The following is a 13,698-nucleotide window of genomic DNA, read 5'->3' on the forward strand; positions in this document are numbered from 1 at the left end:
GTTGAGCAGCCCCTCCAAGACCCCAACCCAGCGAGCCCAGCTTCAGGTTAGATTGGGTCTCAGGCGGGGACCGCCCGCCCATCCCCCATCCCCCTCCATCTTCGGGCCAGCTCCCGGCTTCCAGAAGAGCCGCCCACACAGGAAGGAGATCAGCCCCTCCAAGACCCCAACCCAGCGAGCCCAGCTTCAGGGAGCCCAGCTTCAGGAAAGACATCAACCCCTCCAAGACCCCAACCCCAGGGAGTCCAGCTTCAGCATCCCCAGCTTCAGCTGCAGTAAGGAAGGAGACCAGTGGAGATGGAAAGACCCCACCAGCACCCACTGGAAGAAGAGATGGGAAGAAGACAGAGTAAGAGATCACTCAGCAATAGAAACACCAACATGACCCCACCAGAATCCAGGGATCCAACACCAGCAAGAACTGAAAAGCACTACATAGAGGAAGAAGAGGAGACAGACCTTAAAAATTATTTCATGAAGATGATGGAGACCCTCAAAGAAGAAACGAGGAAATCGCTTAAAGAAATAGAAGAAAAAACAAACAAAAAAAATCCATGAAATGGGGGAAAAAATTCAAGAAATAAACAAATCTCTCAAAGAATCTAAAGAGCACCAAGAAAAATCAACCAAGAAAATTAAGGAAACAGCTCAAACAGTTGAAGGATTGAAAGCTGAAATAGAAACGATAAAGAAAACACAGAATGAAGGGATGCTGGAAATAGAAAAGCTCGGTAAACGGTCTGGAACTACAGATGCAAGTATCACCAATAGAATACAAGAGATAGAAGAGAGAATCTCAGGTGTTGAAGACTCATTAGAGGATATAGAGTTGTCAACCAAAGAAAATCTCAAAACCAACAAATCCTTAACACAAAATATCCAGGAAATATGGGACACCGTGAAGAAGCCAAACCTGAGAATAATAGGTATAGAAGAAGGTGAAGAAATTCAACTTAAAGGTACAGAAAACATATTCAACAAAATCATAGAAGAAAACTTCCCTAACCTAAAGAAAGATATGCCTATGAAAGTACAAGAATCTTACAGAACACCAAATAGGCTTGACCAGAAAAAGAAGTCACCTCGCCATATAATAATCAAAACATCAAACCTACAGTGTAAAGAGAAAATATTAAGAGCAGCCAAAGAAAAAGGCCAAGTAACATACAAAGGCAGACCTATCCGAATTACACCTGACTTCTCAATGGAAACGATGAAAGCCAGAAGATCCTGGTCAGATGTCCTACAAACGCTAAGGGAACAAGGATGCCAACCCAGACTACTATATCCAGCAAAGCTCTCAATTACCATAGATGGAGAAAACAAAATATTCCATGACAAAGCCAGATTTAAACAATACGTATCCATGAATCCAGCTCTACAGAAAATGCTAGAAGGAAAACCTAGAGCCAAGGAAGATAACTACATTCACAAAGACACAGGCAATATATAATCATACTTTACAAAACACCAAAAGAAAAAGGGAGGAGAAACTACACAAAATAACTTCACTAACAATAAATCAAGCGCAAACAAGAATCACCAATCAATGGTCATTAATATCCCTCAATGTCAACAGCCTCAACTTGCCTATAAAAAGACACAGACTAGCAGAATGGATACGAAGACAGGACCCTTCCTTCTGCTGCATACAAGAAACACATCTCAACACCAAAGACAGACGTTATCTCAGAGTAAAGGGCTGGGAAAAGATCTTCCAATCAAACGGCCCCAAGAAACAAGCGGGCGTAGCAATCCTAATATCTAACAAATTAGACTTCAAATTAAAATCAATCAAAAGAGATGAAGAAGGGCACTTCATATTCATCAAAGGAAAAATACATCAAGATGAAGTCTCAATTTTAAACATCTACGCCCCAAATACAAAGGCACCTACATTCGTGAAAGAAACATTACTAAAGCTCAAAATGCACATAAAATCTCACACGCTAATAGTAGGAGACTTCAACACTCCGCTCTCACCGCTAGACAGGACCTCCAGACAGAAACTTAGCAAAGAAACAAAAGAATTAATAGAAGTTATGACCCAACTGGGTTTAACAGACATCTATAGAACATTCCACCCAAATACAAAGGGATATACCTTCTTCTCGGCACCACATGGAACCTTCTCTAAAATTGACCACATAATAGGAAACATAGCAAATCTCCACAGATACAAAAAAAATTGGAATAACCCCCTGCATCTTATCAGACCACCATGCATTAACATTAGAATTAAACAATAACACAAATCGCAGAAACCCTACAAACTCATGGAGATTGAACAATGCACAATTGCACCATCCCTGGGTAAAGGAACAAATAAAAAAAGAAATTAAAGACTTCCTCGATTTCAATGAAAATGAAGACACAACATACACAAACTTATGGGACACTTTGAAAGCAGTGCTGAGAGGAAAGTTTATAGCACTAAGTGCTTACATGAAAAAACTGGAGAACAGTCATACTAGAGAATTAATAGCACAGCTGAATGTTCTAGAACAAAAAGAAGCAAACTCCCCCAGGAGGAGCAGACGCCAGGAAATAATCAAATTGAGGGCTGAAATCAATCAAGTAGAAACCAGGAAAACACTGAGAAGAATCAATGAAACAAAGAGTTGGTTCTTTGAGAAAATCAACAAAATAGACAAACCTCTGTCCAAACTAACCAAAAGACAGAGAGAGAACATGCTAATTAACAAAATCAGGGATGAAAAAGGGGACATAACAACGGACTCTGAGGAAATCAAGAGAATCATCAGGGCATACTTTGAAAATCTGTACTCCACAAAATTTGAAAATTTAAAGGAAATGGACAATTTCCTGGATAGATATCACTTGCCAAAACCAAATCAAGAACAGATAAATAATCTAAACAGACCTATAACCCCTAATGAAATAGAAGCAGTCATCAAAAGTCTCCCAAATAAAAAAAGCCCAGGCCCAGATGGCTTCAGTGCAGAATTCTACCAGAAATTCAAAGAAGAGCTCATTCCAATACTCGTCAAAGTATTCCACACAATAGAAGCAGGAGGCTCACTGCCAAACTCTTTCTACGAGGCTACAATTACCTTGATACCCAAGCCACACAAAGACACAACTAAGAAAGAGAACTATAGACCAATTTCCCTCATGAACATTGATGCGAAAATACTCAATAAAATACTTGCAAACCGGATTCAAGAACACATCAGAAAAATCATCCACCATGATCAAGTAGGCTTCATTCCAGGAATGCAGGGATGGTTCAACATTAGAAAATCTATCAATGTAATCCACCATATTAACAATCTGTGAAAGAAAAACCACATGATCATCTCACTAGATGCTGAAAAAGCCTTTGACAAAATCCAGCACCCCTTCATGATAAAGGTCCTAGAGAGATCAGGGATAACAGGAACGTACCTGAATATAATAAAAGCAATATACAGTAAACCAACAGCTAACATCAAACTAAATGGAGAGAAACTCAAAGCAATTCCTCTAAAATCAGGAACAAGACAAGGCTGTCCACTCTCTCCATATCTCTTCAATATTGTACTTGAAGTTCTAGCTACAGCAATAAGACAACAAAAGGAGATAAAGGGGATACAAATAGGAAAAGAAGAAGTCAAACTTTCACTTTTTGCAGATGATATGATAGTTTACATAAGTGACCCAAAAAACTCCGCAAGGTTACTCCTAGAGCTGATAAACACCTTCAGCAATGTGGCAGGATACAAGGTAAACTCAAAAAAATCAGTGGCCCTATTATATACAGAGGATGAAGTTACTGAGAAAGAAATCAGAGAAACATCACCTTTTACAATAGCCAAAAACAGTATCAAATATCTGGGGATAATGTTAACCAAGGAAGTGAAAGACCTGTATATCAAGAACTTTGTGTCTTTGATGAAAGAAATCAAAGAAGATACCAGAAAATGGAAAGATCTCCCATGCTCTTGGATTGGTAGGATCAACATAATAAAAATGGCAATCTTGCCAAAAGCAGTCTATAGATTCAATGCAATCCCTATCAAAATTCCATCACAATTCTTCAAGGACCTGGAAAGAACATTAATCAACTTTATATGGAAAAACAAAAGACCCAGGATAGCCAAAACATCCCTATACAATAAAGGAACTTCAGGAGGCATCACCATACCTGACTTCAAGCTCTATTATAGAGCTATAGTCCTGAAAACAGCTTGGTATTGGCACAAAAATAGGCATGTAGACCAATGGAACCGAATCGAAAGCCCTAATTTTAACCCACACACCTATGAACACCTGATTTTTGACAAAGAAGCTAAAACTGTACAGTGGAAAAAAGAAAGCATCTTCAACAAATGGTGCTGGTATAACTGGGTACTGGTATGCAGAAGACTGCAGATAGATCCATGTTTATCGCCTTGTACAAAACTTAAGTCCAAATGGATCAAAGATCTCAACATACATCCAGCCACACTGAAACTTTTAGAAGAGAAAGTGGAAGATACTCTTCAACGAGTTGGTACAGGACACCACTTCCTAAACATAACACCAGTGGCACAGGCACTGAGATCGACAATTAACAAATGGGACCTTCTGAAACTAAAAAGCTTCTGTAAGGCAAAGGACACAGTCAAAAAGACAAAAAGGCAGGCCACAGAATGGGAAAAGATATTCACTAACCCTACATCTGACAGAGGGCTAATCTCCAAAATTTATAAAGAACTCAGGAAACAAGTCTCCAAAACACTAAAGGATCCACTAGAAAGGTGGGGTACAGAGCTAAATAGAGAATTCTCAGTAGAGGAGGCTAAAATGGCCAAGAGACACTTAAGAAAGTGCTCAACATCCTTAGCCATCAGGGAAATGCAAATCAAAACAACTCTGAGATACCATCTTACTCCTATCAGAATGGCTAGAATCAATAACACCGAAGACAATTTATGCTGGAGAGGATGTGGAGAGAGAGGAACACTCCTCCACTGCTGGTGGGAATGCCGACTCATACAGCCTCTTTGGAAATCAGTATGGAGATTCCTCAGGAAAATGGGAATTAATCTACCACTAGACCCAGCAATTCCACTCTTAGGCATTTATCCAAATGAGGCAGGTTCATACAACAAGGGCATCTGCTCCACTATGTTCATAGCAGCATTGTTTGTAATAGCCAGAACCTGGAAGCAACCTAGATGCCCCTCAACTGAAGAGTGGATAGAGAAAATGTGGTACATTTACACAATGGAGTATTACTCAGCAGAAAAAAACAATGGAATCTTGAAATTCGCAGGGAAATGGATAGCACTGGAAGAAACCATCCTGAGTGAGGTAACCCAGTCGCAAAAAGACAAACATGGTATGTACTCAGTCATATATGGATTTTAGATATGGATCAGGATAGTGCCAGTCTGCACTTCCACAGATAGAGAGTCTGGGAAACAGGAAAGAACCTAAAAGATATGCATATATGCATAGTACCCAAGAGAAGAGGATGGAGACAAGATCCTCTGAATGGATGGGGAACACGGCGAGAGGTGGGGGGGAGTGGGACCTGGGAAGAATAGAGGGGGTAAAGAGGAAGGGAGTTGGTCATGGGGGAACAGGAAGTTGAGGGGGTGGGGGTAGAATAGGGGAAGAGGAAATCATAGGATCGAAGACAGATCAGGCACCAGAGTGACCTCCAGTGATCTAAAGGTATAACACCAATTGGCCAGCTAAGCAATAGTGGAGGGACCACCTCGAATGCCCATTCCTGATAATGAACTTGATGTCTATAACCATCCGGGAGCCTTCATCCTGTGACTGATGGAAGCAGAGGCAAACACACAATATCACTGAACTGAACCCAAGGAACCCAGTGACAGAGAGAGAGGAGCGATGAGCAAATTGGCAAAGAATGGGCTGGCAAAACCAGCAGAGACAGCTGATCTGAACAGGGGAGTGCTCTTGGACCCCAGACCGACAGTGGGGAGGCCAGCATGGGACTGATCTGGACCCCCCAAATGTGAGTGTCAGTGAGAAGGCCTGGGCAACCTATGGGGCCCTGAGCTGTGGATCAGTGTCTATCCCTGGTATACAAACTGTCTTCATGTGCCTATAGCACAAAGAGAGATGCTCTCTCAGCCTGGACTCTTAGGGGAGTGCCTGGACCCTACCAAGAGTAAAATGACAGACTCTAGATATCCCCTATGTGGAAGGATTTGGCAATAGGGTGGGAGGGAGGGGAGGAAGGGGAGTGCGGGATGATGGGAGGGAGAGGGAACTGGGATTGACATGTAAAACAAGCTATTTAAAATTAAAATAAAAAATGATAAAAAAAAGAAAAAAAAGAATGAGTTGAACAATATATTTACATTTTAGAAATCTTGCTTGCTGTTCTGTACAGTGTATGATAGGATATTGAATGGATTTTTTTCTTATTAACTCAGAATTTTAGTGACAGAGCAAAACCAAGACCAACAGGGCAGTACTCTATGTTCTACAGAAAACAAGGAGCCACCAGACATGGCCACTGATGGTCTTAGCTGGAGGGAGTCTCCATCTCTCATTCTCAGTGCTCCCTTAGCAGAAGACTAGATGCCAAAACACCACACATGAGCAACGGCTCTTGTCCCAGAATAGAAGGGTCCTGGTTTCTTGATAGATGCTTACTAGTGAGCTAACTTGGTCCACACACAGACCAGTATGAGACAACTCATGAAAGAGCTTATAAGCAACAGTGGAAAATGGGGAGTTTGAGAGGTAGGGGTTGACTGGGGTGACCAGTGATGGGAAAGGAAAGAGATCAAACACTTGCTGGGGTGACCATCCATTCTTCACAGTGCCCAGTAGGTCTCAAAGGGACACCAGGGAAATAACTGAGAATTTTAGGATAAGGTACCCACGAGGACCTAGGAGTGTCCAACATCCCAACTGAGAACTGTCTGAGCAGAAAGTCACATGAAATCAAGGCTGGGAGCTATTCTCTGAAGCCAGGAACTCAGGAGGCTCCTAACAAAAAAGCTGATCTTGTATCCAGTGACAAATCCAGTTTTGGGACATTTATCTCTGAATGACCATTGATTGTTCCAAGAGTACTATAGAAAACAAAATCTAAATCAAAAGACCTTCTGTCTTTTGGCCCTTTGTGTTAATTTCCTAGGACTACTGTAGCACATTGTGGTGAGATTGGTAGCTTATAATGTCATAAATTTATTCTTCAACAATTCAGGACATTTTATGGTTAAGGCATCTGCATGACCGCTTTTTCTCTAAAAGCTCTATGAGATATCATTTCTCTTGTTCTTTGAGCTTCTAGTGACACCAAGTTCTCCTTGGCTTGTGGCTACACCATTCCAGTCAGTCTCTGGTCACTTTGCCTCTCCTCTTCTCTGTATTTGTCTCCTCTTTGCAAACTCTTGTACTGTGGTGTCATTGGATTTAGAGCTTGTCTGGCATTATCTCAACTCATCACCTTTAATACAATCACACTTACAAAGATTCTTTCTTTTGTGCAAGGAAGTTTCCAATTACAGGTTCCAATTATTACAATATCTTTTCTGGGTAACAGCTCAACACTCTGCATTGTTTCTCAGGTCTCTTCTCTAATCAGATGGTGATCAGATTTAGTGAAGGGAAGACAAGGTAGCAAGCCCAGGTTTGGGAGAAGAATCTTGAAATGCATATGAGACTGTAGCTTTAAGCTGCCCTTCACTAAACCCTAATTACCTCAAAGTAACTTTGGAGTCAGAAGACAGCGATGGAGAAGTGTAAGCTGGAATTTCTTATCACAGTCTGTTGAGTTTAACATTTTCAATAAACCAGTTGAATTAACAGTAGTTAATGATTCATTTTCTTCTAGTAGGAGAACACTGGTTGGTTCTCTTTTTTTTTTCTCATAAGAAAAACAAAATTTAGAAGGAATCTTGTCAATACATGTATTCTTAGTGTTGAATTGAAAAGGCATTGAGCGGTGTGGGATAAACTGTCACAGAAATCTAAACTACAAGACTGTATTAAATATCCATTCCTGAAGTGGAAAGAGTGAAAATAATAATAGGCGGGCTGCAGAACTAAATAGAGAGTTTTCAATAGAGGAGTCTAAAATGGCTGAGAGGCACTTGAGAAAGTGCTCAACATCCTTAGCCATCCGGGAAATGCAAATCAAAGCAACTCTGAGATACCATCTCACTCCTGTCAGAATGGCTAAAATCAAAAACACCAATGACAATTTATGCTGGAGAGGATGTGGTGAAAGGGGGACACTCCTCCATTGCTGGTGGGAGTGCCAACTGGTTCAGCCACTTTGGAAAGCAGTATGGAGATTCCTCAGAAAAATGGGAATAAACCTACCACAAGACCCAGCAACTGCACTCTTAGGCATATATCCAAAAGATGCCCATTCATATAACAAAGATGTCTGTTCCACTATGTTCATAGCAGCTTTATTTGTAATAGCCAGAACTTGGAAGCAACCTAGATGTCCCTCACCCGAAGAATGGATAGAGAAAATGTGGTACATCTACACAATGGAGTACTATTCAGCAGAAAAAAATAATGGAATCATGAGATTCGCAGGCAAATGGATGACACTAGAAGAAACCATCCTGAGTGAGGTAACCCAGTCACAAAAAGAGAAACATGGCATGTACTCTCTCATATATGGATTTTAGACATAGATCTGGGGAGTGCCAGCCTACAATCCTATTGCCAGAGAGTCTGGGAAACAGAAACTTCATTTACTGACTGGTTAAGTACTGAGCTGAACTCAAGAAAGCCAGTATCAGAGAGGGAGGACTGATGATCAAAGGGATTAAGACTGGGCTGGTTGAACCCCCAGAAACAGCTGACCAGACAAAGGTTAACTCTTGAATCCCAGGCATCAGCCTGGGAATCCAGCATGGGACTGATCAAGACCCCCTGAATCTGGGTGTCAGTGAGGAGGCCTAGGTAATCTATTGAGCCTTGGACAGCAGATCAGTACCCATCCCAAGTATACACACGGTCTCTGGACTCCCATAGAACAATGTGAGGTGCACTCTCACCCTGAACTCTTGGGGAAGGGTCTAGGCCCTGCCCTATATGAAATGACAGACTATGGACACCCCCATGGAGGGCCTCACCCTCCCTGGGGGAATGAGGGGATAACGGGGGGGGATGGGGGGTGGGCACGGGAGGAGGGGAGGGAAAGGGAGAGGGACCTCGTACTGACTTGTGAAGCAACCTTGTTTCTTATCTAAATTTAAAATGGAAAATAAAAAAAATAATTAAAAAAAAAAGAAAATAATAATAGGCATTCTATGCTTAACTACCAACTACCAACTCCCGATGTTGTCAGATAAGGAAGGCACACTGGGTCTCCCATCCTATTCTAGTAACACAGCTAAATTAGGGGGAGCTCTGTCATGATGCCGAGTTGTTACTAGTGGGAACCTTAAAGGCAGAGGCATTTTATTAAAGGGGCAGTCATCTCCTTGACAAGTGTTGCAGAAAAATTTAAACCTTAAACCCCTCTGCTCTTTCATGACTTGTCACTAATTTCAATTCATGGTTTCATATTGTTGTAATCTTTATAACACTGATTTTTTCTTGTTCATAGTTTTTCATTAAATTCACATTTGACAAACTGGCTGTCTGGGCCTGAGTTAACAGGAACTTTGGGAGTAAGACAGGCTCAGATGTAGAAGCCAGTGAAGACTATTGACCTAGTATTCAGTGAGTTTAGATATAAATAATTAGATGTCCTCAGTAGTTTTTGCAGTATCAGACATTTTAGAGAAATGAAATATGAATAAAATAAAATAACATTAAAGTTAGTAGGGCCTGAGGAGATGGCTCAGTTAGTAATGTTAGAAAAGTGCTTTCTGTATAAGTATGGAGACCTGAGTCTGATCCCTAGTACCCATGTTAAGTGCCAGACATGGTAATGTGCACTTGTAATCCTAATATAGTGGAGCTCAGGGAGGTGGAGATAGACAGAGCCCCAGAGTTCATTATTAGCCCACTTACCCTAATCAGTAGGACCCCAGGTCTAGTGGGAGGCCTTTATCTCTAACCTGTACAATCACATGCAAAAAGCATGCATGTGCATCTGTACAGACATCTGAATTCTCTCACATACATACCAGAATCCATATGCATACATTTACACATATGCACTTGTGTGTGCATACACACACACACATACACAAACTCACAATCACAAGGGGAAATTATATAGCAAAGGTGAAGTCAATGGTATGCTGCTAAAACTCCTTTCCTCTCCACCCCTCCAGAGGTCTGCAGTTTAACTGTTTTCAGTCACTTTAGAGAAAAATTTAAGGATATTAATCCATTTGAAACAAAGCCTATTTAACCACAATTTAACTAGAAACTCAATATGTCCAGCCACCTCTTCTCTCTGAGTTTGGGTGCAACTAAATTATTCTTTTCTTTGCCAAAAAATAATGGTTGAGGATGTGAACTCCTCTGACCTCTACATGTGCCCCATGGCACACCCACAATCAATAAAAATGTAAATGCACATATGTACATGTGTGTGAACACACACACACACACACACAAAACTTGAGCTGAACTTCAAACAAATGAGTTTTTAAATCTTGAAACCCCAATCTCCTGACCCCATGTTTCCTTTCTTCATGAATTACATGTTTAAAAAAATAAGTTAGTTATCCAATAAACAACACTTATTAAGAAAAAGTTCATCTGTTCATCAGTGCTTTTCAGGGGGCAGCTTTTATGTAGCTATTAGTAATGTGATTTCTATTTAGTGTTATGAACTGCATAATCAATCACAAGAGTCAAGGTCACAGTTCAGGCACTGTCATAATGAAGGAAACATTATGACTCCAACTGCTGTGCTGCACTTATGTTCCGGGTTATGAGTGTTCTGGATATGTCCCATCAGAAGACTGGCGCTACAAAAGAGGATGTAAAACTGTGTTACCCCCCAAACACCCAGTTTATCCTGAGGATTTTTGATGATGTTGACACAGAATCACAGATATTGATGAGCAAAAGCTAAGCTGTGTTAACAGAGCCGATATCCTTTTTACCCTAAAGAAACTTGACCGTCGGGGCTGGAAAGATGACTCAGTGGTTAAGATCTCTAGCTACTCTTCTGGAACCTTTGATTCCCAGCACCCACATGGTGACTTGTAACCATCTATAACTACGTTCTAGGACTGATGCCCTCTTCTGGCCTCTGTGGGCACCAGGCACACATGGAGCACAGGCATACATGCAAGCAAAACACTGGTACACAGCAAAATGATAGATAGATAGATAGATAGATAGATAGATAGATAGATAGATAGGATTATGGAAGCTATATATACTTAAAGACAGCTGTCTTTGTATTTTAGCTGAGGTGATAAATTTTGAGTTTCTGGAAAGTTGTTTTGTATTTTTGAATTCGAGATTCCCAAGGTTTAGGGAGTCTCACAGGACAGTGAGGAACCTCTCTTCAAAGACCCCCTGATTTTCTGACCAAGCTGCATTCCACAGTATCATAACTTGGAAGTCTCTGGGTTGTGAAAAACATTCACCATGGAGGGGCTGCAAAAGGTAGTGCCTGTTAAAGTGAAAATGTTGGAATCAGTTTCAGTGTCCTAACTCCTCAAACACCTACTTGGCTGAGTTTGGAAAGAAAAAAATTTTTTTTGGTTTTACGAGACAGGGTTTCTCTGTATTGTTTTGGAGGCTGTCGGTCCAGCCTGGCCTCGAACTCACAGAGATCTGCCTGCCTCTGCCTCCCGAGTGCTGGGATTAAAGGCGTGCGCCACCACTGCCCTGCAAGAACATTTTAAAATCTTTATTATCAAAGAAAGAGCCACTAAAAATAGAACTACAAGAGCAAAAGTTTATGGAAGCTCTACTATGTGCCTGGCACTATATTATAGAAGCCCTACTGTGTGTGTGCCTGGAACTGTGTTTGGCACTTTACCTTCAACATCTCCCCGCCCCACAGAGCTTTTCATAGTAGATTTTACCATCTCACTTCAGCATTATACATAAAGATTTATATTTATTTTTTCTTCTATATATCTGGTGACCTTAGAGCAAAAAATTTAAAAGGATCAAGAGAGGTGATTTTTCCTTATGAAAACTAAACAGTAGGTTTGGGAAAATTACTTTCATTGTGAATTTTAACCAAAATAGAAAAGATATAAGTTTCTAAGCTAACAATCTAAAAGTCAGAGGGAAAAGAATATTCTAATTTCATGTTCTTAAAAATATCTTGCTAGCTACTTGTAGCTCAAATATTTCTGTTTGGTACCTAACAATGGACGTAGAATAGTTAGTGTCCATCCACTTTAGAGGGCTCTGAACTTTCAGTTTGGTGTGTTGAGGGTGTGACCTCAGGAAAGCTCATGTGGGTGACTCTGCCTCCTGTCCCTCACTTTCATCTTGGGGCTCCTTGTGCCTTGGTCAACATGTCCAGACCTCCTTCTGGTGCACTTTTCTTGTTCCCTCCAGGTTCTTTCCTTAGTGTCTTCCTCAACTCAGACAGCCATAACCAAAGTACAGTGGGATAGGAGGCTTAGGAGCAAACCTTTGCTCACTGTCCTGAAGCCAGAAAGTCCGAGATCCTGTGTGTGAGCTCTCTTCACAAGTGTTCTATTTTCACACAATGAGGGAAGAGACTGAGGAGTAAGCTCTCTACTGCTTCTTCTTATCAGTATACTAAGTGTCATCCAGGAGCTCCACCTTCTTGACCTAATTATGCCTCAGAGAATCCTCCTGAAACACTATTCCACAGGGGATTGGGGCTTCAACCACCTGATCGTGGTAACCTGCACTCTACTTCTCAATGTCAATTCCACATGCATTGTAGCACAGGTCCACTACTACATTCTACTTCTTGCTCTTGGCCTTTTCTAAAGCTCACTGATTCTGATAGGTAAGTGCCTCATAAGGAACAACGCAGGAAGATGCTATCCACTTAAATATGCTGATGGGGGATGTTTCCCTTATTGGTTAATGAATAAAACACTGATTGGTCAGTAGCCAGGCAGGAGCTACCAGACCAGGAGAAGACTGGAGAGAGGAAGGCAGAGAGGGACGCCATGTAGAGGCAGAAGGAGTAACATGCTGGGGCATGACCGGGTAAGCCAAGAGCATGTGGAAATAATTAGATTGACAGAAATGGGCTACTAATTAAGAGAGAACTAGCGCATAAGAAGCCTAAGCCATTGACCAGTTTATAAATTAATATGTCTCTGTGTGTTTATTTGGGGCTAATCAGCTGTGGGACCAAGCGGGACAGAACCTTTTGTCTACAATATACTTCTTTTCTCTCAAGGGGTTTAGTTCTGGGGCCTGATTAGTAACTCCCTTACAGCTCTCACATGCCTTCAATCAAGTTTTCTTTAAGATGTATCCAGCTCTTCGAATTGTTCCCCCAGAAAGTGATTTGTCTTAATGCACCCATGGTCAGAAATGGATGTGAGAAGAGTTGAGTAGAAGTGATGGGGGACATGTTTTTTAAACTAGGAATTCTATAAGCCTGTGGAGTCTATATGTTCTCAGTGGTCTTCCTTTCTTGTGCTGAGATCAAGATAGAAATTGCACCAGCTGATGGAAAACCCAGGGACCCAGGACTAGCGGGGAGGACACAGTTGCTGATGATCTCCTTTGCTGCATATTAAAGAGTAAACTTTTCAAGTGTTCTTCTCATGGAAGAGAGGAGCACAGTGGGTGTTTCCTAGGAGGAAGGTGTTTTCCACACTGATACTCCATGATGGC

Source organism: Mesocricetus auratus, unplaced genomic scaffold (genome assembly GCF_017639785.1).
Source record: "Mesocricetus auratus isolate SY011 unplaced genomic scaffold, BCM_Maur_2.0 Super-Scaffold_4256, whole genome shotgun sequence".
In the NCBI taxonomy this organism is placed as follows: domain Eukaryota; kingdom Metazoa; phylum Chordata; class Mammalia; order Rodentia; family Cricetidae; genus Mesocricetus; species Mesocricetus auratus.